The sequence below is a fragment of the Dermacentor silvarum genome, chromosome 9 (genome assembly GCF_013339745.2).
Source record: "Dermacentor silvarum isolate Dsil-2018 chromosome 9, BIME_Dsil_1.4, whole genome shotgun sequence".
Taxonomy (NCBI): Eukaryota; Metazoa; Arthropoda; class Arachnida; order Ixodida; family Ixodidae; genus Dermacentor; species Dermacentor silvarum.
In genome coordinates, this window is record NC_051162.1 from 31,180,349 (window position 1) to 31,195,543 (window position 15,195).

The window sequence follows — 15,195 nt, forward strand, 5'->3', positions numbered from 1 at the left end:
CCTCCTGAACGCCACATACGAACACTTAACGCAGCACTTAAAGGGCCCCTAAAGCACCCAGAGGTCGAAATATAGATGTGGTGTTGCAGCTGTGCACTAGTCTACAACGTACACGTAGCCGCGAGACTTTTTCGAAACGGTATCTTAATAGCGGAGTTACACGCGTTTGATGATCGAATAACGGCCCTTGCTCGTTTCACTCTTTTCTTCGCTGCTCTACCTCATCGGCTGGTCTCTCCTTCTCGCCGAGTGCTTCTCCAAATATAACGTGAAATACGTCATCGCCAACGTGCTTCTCAAAACACTCCCCACTTCCGGTTAAGGTACGTCCAGGCTAGCGGCAAATATACCGGCGGAGAACCGGCCTCCAGTGCCCTAGAACGTCTGCTGCGCGAGAGGTGTCCAAAGTAGACGGCAGTTCGGCGGGCCCACCGCCCGCAGCACGATCAACGGGCCAATCGACGACTGCGAAGCTGGGCGCCTCCGCTACCGGCGATGAAAACATCGGCTGCAGCTTCTGTTCCGAGCAAAATAATTTTCCCTTGATAAAGTGATGCGTAAATTGTACATTTTATGAAGAACGATATCCACTGTCAAACGTTAAACATGAACGAGATCTCCGATACTTGTCGAGCTCAGCTGCCGTGCATGGCTACCGACGGGAGACGACCGGCTCGACTGTGCTCGCATCGCAGCCGACGGCGCCGCTAATATAATCGTGTTTTCTTCTTCGTGTACAATTATTGCGAAGAGCGATAACAACGGTAAGAAAATATTGTGGCTTGTGAGCGTCGGTAATTCATTCCGAAGCGCCGTCCGTTCTAGCTTTGAAGTGAGCCGGAAAAGGCCTAGCGACGACATCAGCGCCGTCGAGCGATCGGCGGCGGTGGCGGTGAGGCTACCGCACAAATGGGTCCCGGTGTCATCCTCTCTACGGCAAGGAAATCTCGCCGTTCGCGGGGAAAACCGCCATCGAACGGCGGTCCGCGAATGGCAAACGCCATGCGGCGAGTTGCCGTGCCGGTAACGGGGACGTGGACTTGGCGCTTCTCGGCTACCCGCTGTTGCTGCGGTGCCGGCCCACGTGTGTTGCGCGCACATCTGGAAAGGCCAACATTTTAGCACTCTGTTCACGCAGCTAAGACCGCTAAGCACGACTGTGTTGATACGTGACCAATTTGGCACTTGCATTTCGGCACTTGCTGTAATTACCGATTCGCAAGGGCACACACGCGAGCAACACGACAAGGAAGAGCAGGAAGCGCGCGTACCTTCTAGCAGACTAACCGAAAGTCGTAGGTTCTTGTTCGACCTATGGGCGTCGTCATCGCCGCTGACATCACCAGATTCACCCTGCTGACATCGTGACCACGGTGTAAAAAAGGAAGGTGATCCGATGGCGGCGCGAGGCGCGGCCACTTAGTGTGACTCTACGCACGCCGCTGCCGCAAGGGGCAGCACCTGTTCTGGGGGCCACTTTTTCGCTCGCTTTGCTGGCGCTTTTATGGGCACGCGCGGCAGAAGTTATTTATTTCGATGAATATATGTCGTTCGCCTGCTTAAAACGACTCTACTTGGTAGGAGGAACGTCCCTTTATATTTCCTGCCGACATTCCGATTGACTCCGACGCGGCGAGCAGCGGTAAGCGCAGGTCATCGTCTGCTCGAGCAGACGACGCGTCTCTCTCTTGTTCGAAATGACGGTATTTTGACTTTAAGTGGCATGAAACCTGCTACCTGCTCAGGATTTGGCGTCTAAATAACGAAAAATTGCATATCTTTGGGTATGTGTGTTTAAATGCTGACGGAGGTCGTAAATTATCCACTGTTGTGCCGCTTCTCTAAGGCCTCTTGAACACGTGCTGCCCCTAGCGGCGGCGCTCACTTCCGGTCACACGAAGTGGCCGCTCTCTCGCCCCAGCGCAGGCGCGCCGTCGGAACACCTATCTTCTTACACCGTGATCGTGACGACCGCTGGGGATAACGGAAAGGCCAGGAGAGAACGACGGAATTGTTTTCTTTTTTTGTGTGTGTGTGGCGCGCCCGCGGCGCGTAGCGCTACCGCGTTTGGCACCGTTGATCGTGACGGCATTCTGAACTCTATGCGCTTGTTTACTTCAAATGTTCAAAAAATATCTGAGGTAGTTTAGGGGCCCTTTAAAGTGCAGCGTGTTAGTGCATGCACTTGGCAACACGTTTAGTCACCGAGATGGCTGCGACGTGACGCGTGCAACCATGCGTGCACTAGGCACATCTTTAGTAAGCCAGAACCCCATATGGAGCAGCCGTGGCTTCAGCAATAAATAAAAAAAAAAGCAGCCGTGGCTTCAGGGAAGCGTGCTCGTCTCGCACCCCGAATGGCCGGGTTCGACTCCCACCCAAACCGAAATGTGCCTAATTTTCTTCTAAACCACTGATTTAGTTTGTTTACAGCAACCTACCTGAGAAATGTGACGTCTATGCGAAAATGTTGGCGGTGTCGGCCATGTTTCGTCACGGCGCAGTTTCGTCAAGGTCACCGCCAACCTGGACAGCTAAGGATTTCACCTTTTATTATTTCACCATTATTTACTTCCCATACCCTCAAACTCCAAGGCGTTGCTGAGGGGAATGGGGTACATGTGCAAAATACTAACAACGATTTTTACAAATTTATATAATGCAAGCGACGCGTGCAGTGGACGTAATCATTAAGAAATCAAATACAAGAATACTATGAAATTCAAATTATATAAGCCTTAGTGACATCTGAACTGGACAAAAGGAAAATACGGCACTACAGCGCTTGCGCAAATTTATCGCGAATGTGGCCACCTTCATGGTCACAGTTGAAAAAAAGCAAACAAGGTTCGGCGGAAAAGTGCGTTGTCTTCGATTGATACGAAATCACCAGGAAGGTGGTTCCAGTCGTTCGTTGTATACGCAATAAATGAATCTAAAAACCTGTTTGTGTGACAATAAGTGACGCTTACTTTATGACGGTGATCAACTCGAGATGACAGATAAGTACGTGCTAGAATGAGGTCACTGCTAAGGATGTTATGATTAAGTATGTTATCAAAAAGGCATTAGCGAAAAGCCTTTCTGCGCAGTGATAATGGTAGTATACACAAGTTTCTTTTCACAAAAGTGATGCTAGAAGTGCGATCTTAGTGTGAGCGAATGAAAGGAGTGGAATTTTTCTGAACCATTTCAATAGAATTAGCCAGAGTAGCTTTGCAAAAGTCCCAAATTGCAGCAGCGTATTTCAGCTTAGATTGAACTAGTGTTTTATACAATAATATTTTCATTGATGAAGGGGATTTGCTAAAGTTTCACCTCAAGTAGCCTAAAATACGATTTGCGTTATTGATTATGGAGTCAATGTGACATTTCCAGGATAAGTCAGATGATATAGTTACACCTAAATAACGGTAGGATGACACGTGTTGCTGCTGGACGTGGTTAAGCATATATGCAGGCACACACACGTCGCGTCCTGTAACCGTCATCGGCTTGCATTTCTTGGTGTTTAGTTCCGTGAGCCAGTTTTTACACCAAGCGGCGATGTTATTTAGATCAGTCTGTAGAATTTCCTGCCCCTTATCATCACGAATCTCACGATACAGTACGCAGTCAACGGCGTATAGCTGAACTGAAGATGACACACAACCGGTCAAGTCGTTAATGTATATTGGAAAAAGTAATGGACCAAACACAGATCCCTGCGGAACTCCTGATGCTAAATTAATTAAGGGTGAATCATGACCATTGACAGAAAAATACTAGAAAGTATTCAAGCCAGGTAAGTACATTATTAGGAAGTATTCAAGCCAGGTAAGCACATTAAGTAAGTAGCTGCTCGGACTTGACATTGGTGTCACGGCGCTTTGCCTCGAGTGTCCGATGGTTAACGGACATAGAGACACAACAGCGACCATACTCCTACATACTTAACGATTAGTGAAGTTGACCAATCCTCCTCTACAATCTTGCCTACATTTGATTGGTCAATGCTTAAGAAGCTTGTGGGTGACGCATGTCGGGATAGATTTTCGCGCAATATAGAAGATGCAATTGCGAAAGCAATGAAAGCACCCATATGCTCGCTTACAGAGGCAGCAAGGCGAACAAACTTCGATAGACAAGTGGAGAGTGTGCGGCACGACGACAGGCGGAAATAAGGTATCGGTGCACGAAGTCCGTTCTTGATCTGAGGGCTTCACGACGCATACAAAATAAAGTCCAGCGTCTTATGGATGAATTGGAAGTCAAGCAATGTAAATATTTCTGTCAGTCGCCTGATCCGCGAAGATCGCTCTCGCACATATGGAAAACAATTAGGGGTTTTCGCTCATGTCCGCATCAAAGAAAACCCTTTGCTGCTCCGGCCCTCTACCAACGCCACTCGCAGCTTGAAGTGGCTGAAGTGTCCGTGGTCATCACTTCTGATGCAGAGCGTCCCTGAGGCACGTGTACGAGAAATGAACGGGCCATTTTCCACTGGAAGAGCTGAACGCTGCGTTGGCGACCTGCCTGTGTTCTTCGTCACCAAGACCATATGGCTTCACGTACGCTGGCCTATTGCACCTTAGACATGACGCAGCGTGCTGAGCTGCTCAAGTACTACAATGAGACTTGGCACAATGGCGCCGTTCGTAAACAATGGAAATTGAGTCGCTAGATCTCCATTCTGAAACCTGGAAAGTCTCCGCTTCATTTATCGTCATATCGGACGATTGCGATTTCGAGCTGCGTCGGCAGAGTGATGGAAAGACTGATTCCTGCTCGCTTGGAATGGTACGTTGAGCGATTCAACATATGTCCGGACGCCATGGTGGGCTTTCTTCGAGGTCGCTCGTCCATCGACAACTTTATTGACCTCGTTACCTGGGTCCAATAACTAAAAAAATGGCCGCCATCCCGCCCAGCGAACGTGAATGTCCAGCGAAGCTGTATCAAACACCACATATGGTCGCGTATTGTATTCACGCTGTCCTTCTGGAGTCTTTAATTTCCGTTGTCTACCTATGGCAGTCTTATAATGAACTTAATGCGTTGATAGGCGGGTCTCCCTTTTATATATAAAAGCGTGGTGACGTCACTAAAGTATATATATATATATATATATATGAACGAGAAGAAAAGGAGCGGAGGGGCCCGACCTTCTTTATTCATATCATAAGAAGCCAGCAACGATACCAAGGATAACATAGGGGAAATTACTTGAACTTACAAAGTGGATAAACGACATGATAAATTATGGGAAATTAAAGTGATGAAAAAACAACTTGCCGCAGGTGGGGAACGACCCCACGTCTTTGCATTACGCGTGCGATGCTCTTACAATTGAGCCACCAATACACTTTCTGTGGTATTTATATTTTTACTACTACAACTAACCCTGGGATTGCTAGCCAGAGCCGCCACTCACGAACCTTGGGGGCGGATGTGGAACACCCTTTCCGGCGACTGTATATATGATCATTGTAACAAAGAAGTGCCGGTCAGTCAGGGGCATCACCAGCGCTTTTACGCACGGGGCTGGTCCTGACTGCTCGCAGGGTTCTGACTACCGCACCGAGTTCGACCACTCAATCCTTGCGTATCCTGTCAATAAACACCTTGACATTTGGTGGCAGGTGCGGGTTATGAATAGAAAACATCAACCCTGGAACTTCGAAGCCGAACCCTTCAACCATCTTGGCCCCTGCCGGACGATCCCGCCCAGCGTTCTCGAACCATGCCTGACAATCCAGCCCAACAAGCTGCAGCCACGGTACCACCTGTCTTCTGTCCTGGCGTGCAGTGACAGCGGGATCCGGCGATTTTCCCGGGTACCGGTGATCACGACGTCGAGGACTGGCTCGCCTCGTACGAGAGAGTGAGCGCGCACAACCGCTGGGACGATACGGCCAAGCTCAACAACGTAATTTTCTACTTGAGCAACGTTGCGAACTTCTGGTATCGTAACCACGAATCCGACATCTTGACATGGTCGGCCTTCAAGACCAACTTGATGGAAGTCTTTGGCTGCCTAGTTTTCCGTAAACTTCAGGCCGAACAACGCCTGCGTGGACGCGCCCAGCAACCAGGTGAGAATTTCACCAGCTACATCGAAGACGTTTTTAATCTGGGCAACAGAGTTGATGAAACGATGCCAGAAGCCGACAGTATCAGGCATATCCTCAAGGGAATTGAGGACGATGCCTTCCAGATGTTGGTCGCCCTGAACTCGACGACCACAGTGTCTGTCGTCATTGCGCTGTGTCAGAGTTACGACGAACTTCGAAGGCAGCGAGTTGTCACACGACATCCACCCTCAAAATTCGCCTCTGTCTCAGGTCTGACGCTAGGTGTTGAAGAGTCGCCTTTAATGCACCAGATAAAGGAGTTCGTTCGAGATGAAGTCGCTCCAGCTCGACAGCTACGCCCCTTACGCCCCTCGACAGCTACCATCTCCTACGCCGCCAGATAAAACCCCTGTTCTCAACACTACTCGTCGTTCGCCATACGCACGCCGCCGCTCCATCTCAACGATGAGGCGCAGGCCAAGCCCTGTGCCTCAGGGAAACTAAGTGTCGCAGTTCCCGAGGTGAGAACTGCGTCCCCTTCAATTTACCCAAGACATCGAAATCGCCTCCGCACCGTCATTGAGGTATACGTTGAAGGGATTCCAACATTCGCACTGGTCAATACGGGCGCAGCAATCTCGTTGTTGCGCGCACGACTTTGCCGACGGATAGGAAATGTAACGACGTCCCTTTCCGGACTGTATTTGAGTACTGCGAGCGCACAGCCTGCACTGCATGCGTTGTCATCGAGGAATCTCTTCACGTCATTGAATTCATTGTCCTGCCGTCCTGCTCTCACGATGTCATCCTATAGGCTGTGATTTCTTTTCGTATAACAATGCCATCATTGACGGAGCCCGCGCCGAGGTAGAGTTGTCTTTTCTTTCCGCTGCAGCCATGGACCAAGATGCTGTGAAGTCTACAAAAATGCTTGTGGCCGAAGTTTCTGATATCCCTCCTCAGTCAGCCGCCATCGTCTCTGTATCTTGCGCATCCGCACGGGACGCCACCGCCCTACGACGCCATGTGACTTGTTCGCCCGTCGCCGTTCTCTTCCGTTGCCCTTTGCCGTCATCGCCATTATTTCTGGCTGTGGTGCGATGTGTATGTGCAATGTGTCTTTCCTGCCGATTATATTTCATCGCAGAGAGTGCCTCGTTACGCTCAAACAGGGGATTCTTCAATGCTCTTCGATGCTCCCGACGTCACACATTCGCCATCTCTCGCCGCGCTCGACAATGCGACTCAACCGCCGTTGGAGTGCTTCCATCCGTCAATCTCCGGTGATTTGACAACCACACAACGCGCGCAACATGTGAGCTTGTTACGTGAATTTACCGCCTCCTTCGACTGCAGTCAACATTCTCTCGACTGCAACATAGAAATCGTGGGCACAATCAAAGAAAACATTAATCTGGGCAACAAGGGAACACCGCAGGGATCGGTGCTATCCCCTACCCTTTTTAACATTGCAATGATCGGGCTGCCAGAAAGAGTCAGAAAGCTAGAGGGCCTCTGCCACACTCTCTGCACTGACGACCTCACTCTTTGGGTCGACAGAGGGGGGAGCGATGACCAAATGTAAGACACCCTACAAAGGACAATCTGGGAAACGGAAAGCTATCTGAGACCCATAGGGCTAAAATGCTCGCCGGAAAAATCGTAGATGCTAATCATGAGCAAGCAGCAGGTCAATATCTAGCTCCTGGTCAACAACACCCCGATCCCAAGGGTGGACAAGATCAAGATACTGGGTATGTGGATACAATAAAATGGGAGAAACACCGAAACAATAAACAGACTAGAAGCCACGACCAACCAAACTTGCAGGCTTCTCAAGAAGATAGCAAACAAAAACGCGGGGATGAAGGAGGCGAACCTACTTAGGCTTGTCCACTCTTTCATCATTAGCCGAATCACCTACTCTATCCCGTACTTAAAAACAACTAAAGCAGAGAGAGAGACAAGGTAGACATCCTCATCAGGAAAGGTGTCAAAGCCGCCCTAGGTTTACCAGCGTGCACATCAACCGAGACGATCCTCAACCTAGGAGTCTCAAACACACTAGAGGAAATGCGCGAGGCGGAACTCACGGCACAATATGTCAGACTAACTGGCAGCAAAACGGGCAGATCCATTCTTAGGAAACTGGGCTACCGGAATCAGGAATCGCGAGAGGGGAGAACCGCCATCCCCAATGAAATTGCCAACAGGTTAAGAATACCCCCCATCCCAAGAAACATGCACCAATACACAACGAGGAACGCAGGAGAAGCAGAGTCCAAAGACTCCAAAGCTTTATCCTCTAAAAACATGGAGTAGTGTACACCGATGGGTCAAGTACCCAGAAGGGCACTATGCTGCAGTAGTAGTGAGCGACAAAGGCGAGCTAATCTCGAGCTGTAGCGTGAGGCACTCTTCACCAGAGGAGGTACAGATGGCGGCGATTACCCTGGCAATCACAAACCCATCAACCAGAATAATTGTCACCTATTCTAAAACTGCATTTAAAGCCTATGACACTGGTAAGGTGTCCAAAGAGGCAGCCAAAATTCTGCAAGCAGGCAAGGAGGACGTACCCAATAACCTAATTAGAATAATATGGGCGCCCGCTCATAGTGGACTCACAGGGACGAGATCTTAACGAGGTCGCCCGTGGACTTACACACCGGGCCCCAGAGCAGGCATACTACTCCCTGTCCAAAAAAGGGAGACCTAACCACATACAGAGAAATTCTACAACACTATAGAATGGGCAGGAGAACCCTTCCTCCCCCCATAGATCTCCCACAAAGAAGGAAGTAATCTGGCGAAAACTGCAGATGGGTACCTTCCCAAGCCCTTATATCCTACACAAATGGAATCCTGAGGTGCACTCTTCGAAATGCAAAAACTGTGAAGGCATAGCGACATAGCGCCCCAGATGCTTTGGGCTTGCCCAGCGCTAAACGGTCTACATGGGAACAAAGAGTCATGGGAATCCTCCCTTCATAGCCAGGAAGAACAAGCCCAAAAACAAGCCATCTGTCAAACCCAGGCCGCCGCCGGAATCCAACTGATTCCGGCCGACGTCTAGGGGGGAGGTAGAAGGTGAAAGGGCGGCTGCGTCGCACCCTGATCACCCATGCTCTCTGACGGGTGCAAATAAAGGGCTTTCTCTCTCTCTCTCTCGACGGTACCACCACAGTGTCGCACAGCATCGACCCCCCACTCCGGCAGCGTCCTTACCATGTCTCAGCTTCTGAAAGCCGTGTCATTGATGAATAAGTGAGCGATATGCTTCGGCGTGGCGTGATTCAGCCGTCCCATAGCCCGTGGGCATCCCCTATTGTCCCCGTAAAAAAGAAAGATTGTTCTATTCGCTTCTGCGTTGATTACAGACGTCGTAACAAAATTACGCACAAAGACTTATATCCCCTACGGCGCATAGACGATGCTCTTGAATGTTTGCAAAGGGTCGGGTTATTTTCATCTTTGGATTTACGGTCTGGATATTGGCAAGTCCCCATGGCAGAGGTTGACCACTCCAAAACAGCCTTCGTCACACCGGACGGAATATAAGAATTTAATCTGATGTCATTAGGCCTATGTAATGCACCCACGACTTTCGAGCGTATGGTGGACAGTATCTTGCGTGGTCTCAAGTGGTACAAGTGTTTGTTCTACCTAGATGATGTCGTTGTCCCCTCACCCGATTTCTCGACTCACCTCCAATGACTGAGAGAGGCATTAAGCTGTCTGTCGAAGGCTGGCCTGCAACTTAACATAAAAAATGCTTCTTACTGCTCCTAAGCTAACACCATATTAAGCCACGTCTTATCAAAAGAAAGCGTGCTTCCGGATCCTGAAAAACTTCGTGCAGTTGCGGAGTTCCCCAAGCCCACTAATCTGAAGACACTACGCAGTTTCCTCGGCCTCTGCTTCTATTTTCGCCTCTTTATGAAGAACCGCACCTTGATCATTGCCCCTTTGACTCAATTACTGGCTGGAGACAACGCCCTATCCGCCTTGTTCAAAGCATGCGATAACGCGTTCACGACCCTTCGTCATCTGCTCACCTCTCCTCTTAGTCCGATACATTTTTAACATCGAAGCTGTTTTAGCCAGCTGTAATTAGTGGTTCGTTTTAAAAAGCTATGAAGAAACAAGAGTAAACTTTCTTGCCGAGGCGGTATTCGAACCCGCGTACCCCGGGTTCTAAGGCCAGCGTCGTAAGCACTAGGCTATGCAGCCTTTTTTTTTATTGCCGTTTCACAAACATAAACAAAAAATATCAGATACACGTGGACATATTATAAATACGCCAACTACAACTCGGTTGCTGTATGTGGCTTAAAAATGCTTCACAGATGCGAATTGATTCAATATAGGTAGCCATTCTGGGGGTTCACCTTGGGCTCTGAACAAGTCTCGGGTGTAGATCACACTCTCAACAAAATAGTGTCTCGCTGAGTGAGTTTGTATATGAGCATGCCTAATATCCATCCTCGTCTTCCATACGCTATGCATGCAAAGCAACATTACCATATCACTCGGCACTTCCCCTGTATCCGCACATCGAAGAAACCGGATTCCAAAAGGGCTTAATGGCAATTCTTTTTTAAGAGTTCTTTTCAAGACATCACACAGAAATACGGCATCGTGGCAGTCTAGAAAAATATGTTCGATTGTTTCCGGTTTCCTGCAGATTAAACAGTTTATTGACCAAGGTACAAAAAGACCTTTACTTTGTAACCATGACTTGACAGGGAGAGTGTCTGTATGTATTTGAAAAAAAAGGAATGTTTTAACTGAGGGCCTGATCGGCATATTTTTAACACGCTTTAACTCATCGCGTTCAGGACCTAGCTTGTAGACAGATCGATAGACAGGTGTTGGTAAGAATACATCAACAATATCACAATACAAAGGCTTTTTCGTAACATCAGACAAGTATTCATATGAAAATCTTGCCTTGAGCAATCGTATAGGCATAACCACTTCACGCAAATAAGAACTAAGCGGTCCTGCTTTCAAAGAAAACGATGATACAACAAAATCAGATAGATAATGCTGTAATCGTGCTTGGATCACCGTTCTCAAAAATAAATCAGTTTGATCCCGCACAAAGAAGAACCTGCTCACGAACTGCTTGAAGAACAGATGCGAGAGCCCTAGACCCCCACTTTTCACCTTATGAAACAAATTGCACCGGCTGGTGCGTTCCCACTGCGATCCCCATATAAAAGTCGCAAATACTCGGTGGATTGTTTGAACCGAACTTCTAGCCATGGTCATCACTTGCAACACGTAAAACACTTTGGCAATTAAAAAAATATTGCAAACGGAAGCTGTTGCAAATACTGAAAAGTTATGGCCACCCTATTTAACGGTAGTACTTTTAACGCGTTTGTTTTTCTCAGACCAATATTCTTCCGCATTTCGGTAATAATTTAGTGTAACTAAGAGATTCTTTCCTGGGGAAGCAGTCCAATTCATATTGCAGTACACATCGGGTGTGCTTTGCCAGGTGCCATGCCAAAATCCAAAGCATTTCGGCCAACTGATCGCGCTACCTGTTGCTGTGCAGAAAGCTATGGCTATTTTGACAACTTCTTCCACGCTTTTCTTATCAGTACAAAACACGGCTATGTCGTCCGCATAGGCTATAACCCTAATTTCACTGCTCAAAAATGTATATCCTCGAATACGCAGTGTTGCAAGTAAACCTAAACAAAAGGGTTCCAGGTAAATAGCAAAACGAAGAGGAGACAAAGGACCTCCTTGTTTCACGCTTGACCGCACAGGAATTGAATCACTTAATTCTTGGTTAATCACTAATTTAGCTGTACAATCATGATACTCCATTTTCACACCTTCAGTAATCACAGATCCAACATTTACATGCTCCAGCAGTAAAAACAAAACTTCATGTACAACTTTATCGAACGCTTTATGTAAGTCTATCTGAATCATGACTACGCGGTCATGCATTGCGTCACAACATTCCAGAATACTTCTAGCTATGTGTATGTTTGTAAAAATTGTTCCCCCTTTATTACCACACGTTTGATGCGGGCCAACAAGGGACTGAGTAACAGTTTGGAGCCGTCTAGCTAACACTTTCGTGTATATTTTGTAGTCTGTATTCGTCAGACTAATGGGACGGTAAGACACCGGAGGCAAAGCTTTCATCTCCCCTGTAGTGCCTGCGACAGCCTCAAGTGAATTTTGCTATGCCCGGAATTAAAAAGAAGGCCAATCATTCGGCACCGGCTCTGAAGCAACTGACGCTCCTATTACTGTACCACGCATATCATGACCGCACGCACACACACACACACACACACACACACACACACACACACACACACACACACACACACACACATATATATATATATATATATATATATATATATATTGTCACGGCTCACTGGAGACAAGAGCGAAGAGCGGTATTTTAATTGAGGCAATGAGGACAAAGCGCTCAGTTCAAAACTTCGTCTTCTCTAGCACCTCGCTTGCAAGCTCGAGGTCGTTGTCTTTGTCGTCAGCGTGGTTGGGCACAGATAGCGTCGCGGCATTTGCCCCCTCCATAAGGAGCATCGACCCGATGCTCGGCGGGTAGCACCCGGTGATCAGCAAACCAGAGAGTACCCGTGTCATTCAGAAACATAGGGTTTCATGCGCACCACGTGCACAGTCTCAGGCAGGTTCATACGGCGCCTCGAGCAGGATGGGCTGTCAGGAACAACTTCATAGTTGACGTCGCTAAGGCGTCGTAGAACCTTGTATGGTCCGAAGTATCGGCGTAGAAGTTTCTCCGCGAGGCCCCGGCGGCGTACGGGAGTCCAAACCCAGACTCTTTGGCCGGGATGGTAGACGACGCATCGATGGTGTTGATTGTAACGTCGAGCATCTCGCTCTTGCTGGCCAGTTATGCGAACGCGCGCGAGCTGTCTTGCTTCTTCGGCGCGCGCTGTAAAATCTGCGGCGTCAGTCTCGGAATCGCTGGAATCATGAGGCAGCATAGCATCCAGCATTGTAGTCACTTCTCGACCGTGGAGGAGACTGAATGGTGTCATTTTTGTTGTTTCTTGCCGAGCCGTGTTATAAGCGAACGTGACGTAGGGTAATATTTGGTCCCAGTTCTTGTGGTCCACATCGACATACATGCACAGCATGTCTGCGAGAGTCTTGTTGAGGCGCTCCGTAAGTCCATTGCTTTGCGGGTGATAGGCTGTCGTCCTTCTATGTGCCGTGCCACTGAGCGTTAGTACAGTTCGCAAAAGTTCAGCCGTGAACGTGGTTCCCCTGTCGGTTACGATGACCGCTGGAGCACCGTGCCTCAGGACGACGTTTTCAATGAAGAACTGTGCGGCCTCGGCTGCTGTGCTGCTCGGAAGTGCCTTGGTTTCTGCATATCGCGTAAGGTAGTCTGTCACAACTATGATCCACTTATTGCCGGCGGCAGATATTGGGAATGGGCCCAAAAGGTCCATCCCAATTTGTGCAAACGGCGTTTCCGGCACTGGAACAGGATGTAATAGTCCGGCAGGTTTCGCAGGTGGTACTTTTCGTCGCTGGCAGTCAAGGCACGTTCGAACGTAGTGCTTCACCTGTGCTGCAAGCCGTGGCCAGTAGTACTTCTCTTTGATCCGCGCTAATGTTCTTGTGTACCCGAGGTGGCCTGAGGTAGCTTCATCGTGACAGGCCTGCAATATTTCATTGCGGAGAGTTTTAGGGACGACAAGTAGATATCTGTTCCCTGTTGAAGAGAAGTTCTTTCTAAAAAGAACACTGTTGCGTATGCAGAATGATGACAGGTCCCTTGAGAACAATCCAGGCTTGTTTGTGGTGCGGCCTTCTAAGAAATCAATTACAGAAGCGAGCTCCTGGTCCTCTTGTTGTTGTTGAGAGATGGTGGCCGCATCAACAACTCCTAAAAGCCTATGGATTCTTCATCATCTCCGCCTGACGACTCGATCGGCGATCGGGAAAGGCAGTCAGCATCTAAGTGCTGCCGTCCCGATTTATAGACCACTGTCATGTCGTACTCTTGAAGCCGTAGGGCCCAGCGTGCCAAACGTGCAGATGGATCTTTCATGTTGGTCAACCAACAGAGAGAATGGTGGTCACTTATGACTTGAAATGGGCGGCCGTATATGTACGGGCGGAACTTGGTAACTGCCCATACTACAGCCAAGCATTCCTTCTCTGTGGTGGAGTAGTTCGATTCGGCACGTGACAGTGTTCTACTCGCGTAAGCGATGACTCGCTCAGCGCCATCTTGCCGCTGAACAAGGACGGCGCCTAGACCCACGTTGCTGGCGTCGGTGTGGATCATGGTGGGCGCATCCACGTCAAAGTGGGCAAGAACAGGTGGAGTTTGTAGACGGTGCTGCAACTCGTTAAATGCCGCCTCCTGCTCCTCGCCCTACACAAACGCGACATCTTCTCTGGTTATACAAGTCAGCGGTGAGGCGATGCGTGCAAAACCCGCAATAAATCGCCGGTAATATGCGCATAGGCCCAGGAAGCGTCTGACTGCCTTCTTGTCCGTAGGCCTTGAAAACTTTGCGACAGCTGCGATTTTCTCAGGATCAGGTCTGACACCTGTGTGGCTTACAACGTGACCCAAAAACTGCAGTTCTTCATAGCCAAAGTGACACTTTTCAGGTTTTAAAGTAAGCCCAGCGGACCGTATGGCTTGAAGAACTAACCGTAGCCGTCTGAGATGTTCATCAAATGTGGCAGAATAAACAATCACATCGTCTAGGTACACTAAGCAAGTCTTCCACTTAAGGTCAGAGAGAACGGTATCCATTAGCCTTTGGAACGTGGCTGGGGCGGAGCACAAACCAAAAGGGAGAACTTTGAATTCATAGAGCCCATCAGGCGTCACAAAAGCAGTCTTTTCGCGATCCCGTTCATCGACCTCTATTTGCCAGTACCCACTCTTTAAATCCATTGACGAGAAGTACCGAGCATGCCGTAGCCTGTCGAGGGAATCGTCGATGCGTGGTAAGGGATACACGTCTTTTTTCGTAATCCGATTGAGCTTGCGATAATCGATACAAAACCGCAGGCTACCATCCTTCTTCTTAACGAGTACCACGGGTGACGCCCAAGGACTTTTTGACGGCTGGATGACATCATC

At 48.7% G+C, this 15,195-nt stretch overlaps 1 protein-coding gene across 1 annotated transcript in view; it reads right to left on the reverse strand.

The window, feature by feature from the left end:
• Positions 1-15,195, reverse strand: part of LOC119465198 (TNF receptor-associated factor 6-like) — a 204,389-nt gene that overhangs the window by 35,751 nt on the left and 153,443 nt on the right. The window lies entirely within an intron of this gene.